The sequence below is a fragment of the Oryzias melastigma genome, linkage group LG14, assembly GCF_002922805.2.
Source record: "Oryzias melastigma strain HK-1 linkage group LG14, ASM292280v2, whole genome shotgun sequence".
NCBI classification, from domain to species: domain Eukaryota; kingdom Metazoa; phylum Chordata; class Actinopteri; order Beloniformes; family Adrianichthyidae; genus Oryzias; species Oryzias melastigma.
The window spans coordinates 10,919,751-10,929,142 of record NC_050525.1 but is presented as its reverse complement, the minus strand read 5'-3'; the positions used below and the strand labels follow the sequence as shown (position 1 = coordinate 10,929,142).

At 36.7% G+C, this 9,392-nt stretch overlaps 1 protein-coding gene across 8 annotated transcripts in view; it reads right to left on the bottom strand.

The window, feature by feature from the left end:
- LOC112142593 (RNA-binding protein Musashi homolog 2) overlaps positions 1-9,392 on the bottom strand; it is a 311,624-nt gene that overhangs the window by 243,639 nt on the left and 58,593 nt on the right. The window lies entirely within an intron of this gene.

The window sequence follows — 9,392 nt, the reverse complement described above, 5'->3', positions numbered from 1 at the left end:
CAAAATATTTTGAAAGCAGGTTTCTGGTGACTCTTTAAGGACGCAAGATGCAATTTCCAGGGATGATTTAGACACTGTCATCTCTCTGAAGAGGCTGGCGAGCAGTGGTGAATTGAAAACCAGTGACCTTGCTGGCTCTTTACTGAGGTATAATCAGAGAGGTTAGAGTGGTCTATTTCAGGATGGAAACACAGTGCATTTACAAAACACAGATAATCAATGGACGGCTCACACAAAGCAAAAAAAACAGCTTGACAAGTTCAGTCTCGGGTTTTATCTTCCTGAAGATTCAGACATTAGACAGTTTAACTCCCATTTAAATTCTTAAAGCATTTTTTATTTTCAACCGTCAATCACTGTCCTGTTGACTGAATCCCTGATTCTTTTGGATTGGAACATTTGAAACTTTTGTTTTGTGCATCTATACAACTAAACTTCATCCCCGAGATGATGCTAGCTTTCCTGAAGTAGCAGAAAAAATGTCAAAACCAAGAAAAAAAAATAAATCTATTCGCATCTTGGTAAAAGATAAAAAAGTAGAACCAGTCATTTTAATCAAGGGAATCATTTTTATGATAAAACTAGAATTTGTGTTTTGAATGCACATATTGTACAGTTCTCCCTGAAAATGTCTGCCGTCACACTCAGAAAGTCTTGGCTTATCTGTAAATTTGCTTTAGTGCACCTCAATATGGTTTTTCTGCTCTCAGGCTCACTGCTGCTTCTTCACTGGTCTTGGTTAAGTCCCACACCTGTCTACTGTTTAGTCTGTACCTCATCCGTGACTTCAAAACCTTTATTTATTTTTTTATTTTTTATTTCTGTCCTGTTTATTTGAAGGGTTTAGTTTAAGTTACCACCAAAGCTGTACATTATATTGCTCTATTTGCTAATTAAATGAATTTGAATCATTTTAAATGCCAAAAATTACTTTTTATTTGTATAATAAAATTAAATGAAACATCTTTTGATCTATTTTGAAAGCGTTCCTAGTAGTGCTGGGAAATATAATAATACATAACGTGCGGCCAATAGAAAAGCATATAACATGCCATTTCTCTTCTATAGTTTCTATTGTTTTTATTTGTTATTTTTATTTTGTGTAAAAATGTATTTTCCTACTAAGAAACTTGAAACTGTTGTGCATTTTAAAAAATGTTTCTCATTTGTGACAATTCATTTGCATGTTACTTGAAAAAATAAATTAACTTTTTGTCCATTTTTAAGAGAAAAACTGAAAATATACACTATTTTGGTATATTGTGATATATATTGTTATTGTGATTAAAATAATTTATTTTGTGATATACAATTTTTTCCATTTCGCCCTGCACTAGTTCCTAGTAGAGGTGGGAATCTTGAAGGACCTCATGATTAGATTATGATTCAGGAGGTAACGGTTCGATTATGAAACAATTATCAATTCTTCCCAGATCTGCAATTTTCGGATGACGAGATCTGAAAGCCCAGCCCTGTTTGTGTGCTCCTCAAAAATTGTTACTTTTACTTTAAATCATTTACATTTTTTAATTTTTTTAAATTCATAAAACAATTCAGGATCGTTTATGAATATATTGATGAATATAAAAATTGATTTTTTTCTCCTCTCACCACTAGTTCCTCGGCATGCCTGGCCCTGAGCTGCATGGCGCCCTAGGCGAAGCGTGATTTTTGCTGTCCGCAATGGCTTGTTTTGCTCCTGTTTCATCCTTAAAGTTTTAAAGAAGCAACAACAGCAACAACACCCCCCTCACACACACGCCTAGCTTAGACAGCAGAAACTCAATCAATGATTATGTCAAACTTTAGAGTTATTTTATTTATTTTTTAATTGTTACCTTTTTAAAAAATTTACATGAAATGAGTGGTGTCAAACTGTAAAAAAAAACATTAATTTATAACATAATCAATGCAGTTTGGCGCCTGCTCCTGCAGATGGCTCCCCAGGCAGCCTAGATGTATTGTAATTATGATTATGCCATTTTTATAACAAAAATAAAAAACCTGTGTCATTTTCTAGTACATAGTTTCTACAGAGCGGAAGTACTTCGTTTCAAATTCACCTCTGAGTTGCGGGTTGGACCGTTGGCGTGCTTCAAGCATGCCATCATCCTTCTGTTTACATGCTCTCCCACTAGCTTACAGCCCCTTACAACCCCAACCTAACATTACTGGTGCAACAAAAATGGCGAGCAATATTAGAGCTATCCAGCCATACAGTGCAATACCAGATACCAGCTTAGATGAGGAAAAACAAGACGTACATGGATCTAGTTGTCTTCAAGTGGAGCAGGGAGCTTGAGGCTTGCCCAGTGTATGTTCTTCGTAAAAAAGAACATTTCTTCATATGCTCCAGATTTACAAAAAAATGAATAAAGAAATACTCATAAATGCAATTTTAATCTTCATTTTCTTTATAAATGTCCTTCGTCAAATGCAACAAGTTAAAAACATCGAAAACACCATTTTCATTGAAGTGGGTCTTTAAGGGAGTTCTCAAGCCCTTAAGTTAGAAATAACACAAAGCTGCATGTTAACTCTTAACAAATCCAGCCATATTATTTATGCTTGTATGCAAATGTCCTGCATTCTTGCTGCAGCACAAACAGGAATAAATTATGTCGCACAAAAAGATCTCCTTCCCCTCATCCGAGTGTTTGTGTGCTCGTGTAGCCAACACGGCCGCTTGTGTTTCCATTGAGTTGGCCAGTCACTTTTGCTGCTCGCATGTTCTCAGCTTATAAACACTGACATGCAGATAATAGAAACATCCGCATCATTAATAGGAATTGAATTGAGTTATGATAAATTAGGCAGCGTGCAAAAGACAGAATGGTGTGAGCTTTGATTAAGCAAGTTGACCAAACGAGTTGGAGGGTGTGTGTGTGTGTGGGGGGGTTCTGTGGGGTGATAGAAGTGGAGCCACAAGGAGGCAGTGACACGAGCTGAACTCTGCTTTCTGTTACTATCTATGTGCAAACATTACACAGCAAACTAAAGTAGAACTCCATAAGCAGGAATGAATTTGAGCAAAGAAGCAGCCAAAACATTGGAATATATGTTATTATATTTGTGTATTTTTTTAAAAAGCACCTGAATAACATAAAAATTATCATAACAAGGCAGAAACTTGGCTGGAGAAAAATTAATTTCATATTATTTAAATATTTCCTGAATATTTTTTTCTTTTTTTTGACCAAGTGAATGGAAAAAGCTCTGAACTCTTTAATGGTGTTAAATGTGTTAATTTCCACCTGGTATTATTCTTCCACTAATCCCCAGCCTCAATAAATGTGACATTAGTGTGTAAAAGAAGGCCTCAGGTGCTGCAGCTTGTTTTGCCCCCGTTTGGCAGATAGCAGCCTTAAAAGGGAACTGGCAACAACACATGAAGGGTTTATAGTGAGGGGGAATTAAAGTCTGTTTTTGATAGCTGATGAAAGTAACTAAAACTACACTGCAAAGGAACTAAGGATGAGAGCTATACTGCTTATTTGTCTTCTCTAATTCCTCCTACGGGGTTTCCTTCCGTCTTTCGTTTTGATGATGAAACACTCAGCAGACAGAAACACACCTCAAGTGTTTTCATTGTTAAAAAAAAAAAAAAACCTTTACCCTGCTATCAATATTCTTCGCCTTTTTTTTTCAAATTCCTTTTTCAAACCTCAAAGAGTGGTGTCATGTTTTATCTGACCATTGCGCACACAGCCCGGAGTGCCTATCGCTTTCATCTGACCACCTCTGTCTCCCTCGCTTTCTCTCTGTCTCTTTCCTTTACTTTTTGTTCTTTATTTTCTGTAACTACACTCAGACAACCATGCCGTAAGGTCAGGATTGATTCCTGAAAAAAGAAAAAGAAAAAAAAAACTGCACATTAATAGCCACAGGAAGTCTGTTTTTAGAGATAATAAGTCAAAGGTTAACATGACTTTTCAGGAAAATTATGCCTTGAAATGTAATGGTAATAGCCTGTGGAAAAGGGGGAAAAAAGGAGCGCGTAAATGAGTCCAGTCACACAGAAATTACTGCACTAAGAGTTTAAATAATGACAACAGAGACAACTTTCTCTTCACCTTCCCTAAGGCTTTTCCTCCTCTTAATCCAACCGTACATGGAGGCTTTTCTTCCTGCTTTAGTTCTCTTGAATATAACCCAAATCATTTACGGAGATCTTCTCCGACAGATAGCCATTTTTGCAAAGTGAAAAGAACGATAGCAGGTCGTTTAAAGCCAAAGTGGTGGCCTATAACAAAACCGGGACTTGCTGCCTAAGCACATGCTCGCGCATCTCTAAATGTTTCAAAACACAAGAGTCTGTAATAAGTGCTGAACAATGAGCTTTTTAAAGTAAAGTGAATCCCGCTGGGTCTTTTAGAGTTAGAGGCCGTTAAAGATTCTGTCTATTGGTAGGTGACAAATGATTTGGTACCCGGCATACTTCAGCAATGATAGCTTATTGCTCCATTAGCCTGTAACTACAGACAAAGGGTCAGAGAAAACTGTGAACTCCCTGGCAACATAAAGAGCATGGGCTGGCTGCAGTGGCCGGAAAGATTCATTAATCTAAAATGATGAGTCTTGGTAGGTATAATTAGGCCTCCTGACACAGAGAGCCTCACCAGAGTTCTGTTTAAAGCCTTTAAAGCAGAAAAAAAAGAAATAAATAAAAAGTCAGTCGCTCTGATGTGTTGCCAGTGGTTAGCTTTAGAATAAATGGATCAATGAGGCTGGGTTGCCGTTGTTTACAAGTATTTCTCTGTATTTTTCTTTAAGTGTTGAACCGAGTCAGTGGGAGTTAATCATTTAAAGGTAGCGGGTGGCTTTAAGACACAAATGTAACTTTTGCTGGCACCACAGCAACCAGTATCACCCACACTTTCTAAAAATAGCTCTTTTTCCATAGCTCAACCATTTGTGGAGCAGGGTTCATAAGGGCACTTGCCTGAGGAGATGTCTACAATAACATTGTTAGCTAGACCCAACACTACAGTCAACACGCTCTTTGGTGAAAATAATATTACCATCCCTTTGTGTAATTTGGGTTTTCAGGGAAAACACGAACCTCCCCAACTCCTGCCTGCTCATTTCCCTTCCAACCCAGTTCCAGGCACACTGAGGAGGATCTGTACACCATGAAGCAAAATTAGTCACTCAGCCTGGATATTAGAGACACTCGGGTTCATAAGTTTAAACACAAAACAATTGGCCACTTAAATGTCCATCAAATGCCGAGCAACATGAACGCCTCATTACAAACACCAAACGGTCTGTGCGAGGTAAAGCCCTCATCACACTCATTCTGCACAGCGTAGGACAGGAGTATGGGGTGATTCCTGCGCATGCGTTGGGGCAATTATTTATATTGCCCTTATGACTCTCATGGAGCGGCATGCAGCACAATTCCGTACAGGAAATAACAAATCATCAACATAAACTACAATGAAAATGTCATTCAAAGTTTAATGGTAATTGGGATTTTTGTTGTTATTACTTTAAGTTGCTAAAAATGTCTTACCTAGGTTTTGAGAAGACAATTCTTGCCATGCAATCTGCAAGAAAACTACAACATTAAAAAAAAATCTAGCAAAATGTTCTTGATAATTTAAAGACCCATTCCAATCATCTTTTAAAGGGTAACCAAACAGGAAATTTGAAAATCCAGTCAGAGGGGTGGGGCTTGGGGCCAGGACTGTTATCATTCCTGGAGCTGGAACCATGAAACTTACATGGTTTGACCAATCACAAAATCCTACTGTAATACCTCGATCCAACCTGTAGGGGGCAGCACACAGGCGTTTTTTACTGTTAAAATTACTTTCAAGAATTAAACAATGTTATTTTAGTTTATCATAAAATCGCAATGACCAACAGACAGCACCTTTAAAGCCACATTTATAGAGATCAACAGACAAAAAATTATATTTTAGAGTGTTTCCCAGAGGTTGTTTATTTCTGATGATTTGCGAAAATAAAAAAACCTGTCTTATTTTTCAGAGTTTCTTCAGAGCAGCAGTTCGTTAGAAACTCAACTCTGAGTTTTAACCGTTTTTTGCAAAACAAACCTGCTTCCCCCCTTTCGGTCAAACCTAACTGACAGCTGTAATGTTCTCCCTCTAGCTTACAGCCCCTCACACGTTTAACCAAACATTACCAGGGGAAGAAAAATGCCAGGTCAGACTACGGTCACATGTCCTAAAATACCAACGCAACCTAAATGAAGTTTTTCAGCAAACTCGTCAGGTGGTGGTGGGACGGCAGTCACACGGTTTTGAGAAATAGTTTATATTTTACGCCAACAATTTTTCTCTAAAACTTGATATTGGTCAGTGACTGCCCAGACACATTTTGAAGTTACGTAGTTGCAGTCCAGTGACATGCGTGGATGATGTCATTACAAAATTGGGCGACAGCTGCGTGGATCGCCATCAGACAGCAACTCTGATTGGATGATGTGCAAATGTCTCTGGATGGAGACATATCAAGAGCCACCAGCCAGTTGCTGAGGAGTTTATAAAAAGCAGCTATTCTGCACTCCACCTGATGGCCACCTGACTGCACCCTCTACATTCATGGCCATGCTAACAATTTAAAAAAATAAATAAATAAATCGGGCGACGGCGTGAAATCTTCTTCTTCATCATGCGGTGTCAGTTGTATTTGTGACTTTAGCATCAGACATGGAAAACAAAGACAAACATGGACCAAGTTACAATGCCTCTACAAGTGGATCCATCAGAATAGAGCATGGAGCTTGTGGCCTGCCCAGCGTATTTTTTGAGTCACAAATACAATCTTTTTCAAACAGCATTTTTTTATATGTTCCCTATTCGCATGGATTTGAATAAAAAACTATTCAGGAATGCAATTTTAGACCTAAAAACATCACAATTAGATGTTAAAAACACACACAAAAAAAAAAAATCATCAAACTGGGTCTTTAAAAAAACTGTAAATTGTCACACCAACATTGATTTAAAAAAACATTCAAAACAGTCCCCTTTTCCAATTGCAATAACAATATATGTTGCTAAAATGGTCCATTTGGACACACAGTAGCCAGCAGATTGTTATGCACCATGGTTATTGTTCATAACCAATGTTGAGCATGATGGGCGGCGACAAATGCTCACACAGGCGTTTGTTATGAGGCATCCAGGCACGGAAAGGAAGAAAGAGCTTCCCCTTTTCTCCTCTGTCATAGTTTATGAAAACACTCACTTTTATTAAAGAAAAACAATCTTACTGGCAACAACATGTACTACATACAAAAATGGGACCCCCCACCTCTGCATCCCAATTCCTGCCTGTTAACAACGAAATTACTGTCTTGAAGTTCTGAAAACTATTTAATTTGCCCTGCATTCTGCAACTCAAGAGAGTGAGCTGAGTGCATGTTGTGTTCAATCTGAAAGGGTCATTATGTATAAGATTGGACAGCACATCAAATTGGGTACAATGCAGAGTTATAATGCAGAGCATTATCATCCTACATCATGTCAAATTGATATGGAGTACTGCACTATAGACAAGTAAAGCCTTCCAGCGGAGAACAGAAGCCGTTCCAAATTTCACTCTTCTTTGTTTAGACTTGTACTATAATAACTGAATGCTAGACTTTGTGATTTTTCTTATTTAAAGCTTTTATAGAAAGTACAGAAGCTGTAGAGAGAAATAATGAGAGTTACCCTCTATCTTCACACATATAGGGCTTAGAATCATAGGTATATAAGAGCAAAAATATAAATGCTGAGGAATTACATATTTTATTCCATCCCATGTACTTTTCTCTTGTTTTTTGAATTGGGTTTTTTTCAATTTACAAAGATAGAGATACTCTTTTAATTCAATGCAATTGAATTTTATTTATATAGCCCAATACCACAAGTCAATTGCCTCATTAGGCTTCATTTTAAGAATTAATAATATCATCTTCTGATGAATTTTCCTTAAGTATAATACATTTAAGTGTGGCCACGCACAGCCCAAGTCTATTCATGACCCTTTTGTTTAATGTTCTTTCAAAAAAAATAGTATTTTGGTGTTTAAAGCAGTTTACTTAGTTACTATGGACATATGTAGAAATTGTGTTGTATATTGACTTCATAACTACTAAAGCATTTGAGAAAGTACCATGGTACATTTAAATTATTTTCAAAATGGTAGTTAAACATGAAACACCTCTTTTTAAAAAAAAATAATTTCTTCTGGAAAGCAAATCAAACCATAACTAAAAAATTATTTTAAATTGAGTTTTTGTTTTTGTTTGTTTCATTCCTAACAGTAAAACATTAACTGTATACATTTTCACTTATTCAGGCTGAATCCATTGAAGTAGTTGGTAAAGAAAAAAGAAGTAACCTCTTTAGGAAAATCTTAAGTGATAAAAGATCAACCAAATTTATTTACCAGCTTTTTATCCTCTTTTTTAATATAAAAAAGGTTAAATTCAAAAGTTTTCAAAACAAAAATTTGAACAGTTAAAATGGTACATTTATATGGAAATTTGCTAATTTATATAAAGGATAATTTAACAGTAAAAAATAGACAAGAAATAGTAATACTGACAAAGTTAAAAAATAAGATTATAGCAAAAACAAATACATTAAATTTCACCATCAGATGTTATCGAACCCTTCAGTAAGGACATGTACAATACAGTTAGGTTTAGGAACACTTTCAAGCATCTTAATTAGCCCCCAAATATTTGAATTTTGCTTTAATAGTCACATGCACGAGAGAAATAAATGTAATATGAAAATGATTTACTTTGTCCCATGCCCTTTGCTTAAACCGATTGTACTCCTCTTCATTAGATTCATTGGTGCCTGACAGATGCAGTCTGAATATGACATCACACTTGTTACGTAGCTGACTCAGCTCATTATGGGGCCAACACATCTGAGAGCTGCAATGCAAGGTGACTCAGGGCTTCTGAACTGTTTGGACCCAGACTAAACAAGGTTTTATAGAGGAAAAGCTTCAGTTCCACACTGTATGAAACCAATGAAGAAAAAAGAAAAAACTGAGAAAATTTCCAGTCAATGTTTAAAAAATCTTTCCTGATTCCATGACTGACCACAAAAAGAATTATCTCTGATTGGAATGATGGAGTAATCTGAGTATATTAAGAAATGCAAAACTGCAGATGACATTTACTCAAAAACCGAGCTCTTAGCCCACTTAACAACCACTGCGAGGCGTGCCTCGGGTAACATAACAACCTATGCGTAACAGCATTAGCTGGTGACCCATTCCCTTAAAGAATAATTAACAGGGCTATTTAAAAAAACATAAAGCCCACACACTCAATTAGCACAACTCAGTTTTGCACTTTACCCTTAATTGTGTCCAACAATTGCCTGGTTAAAGTTGGTACTATTAAGCTGGGGTTG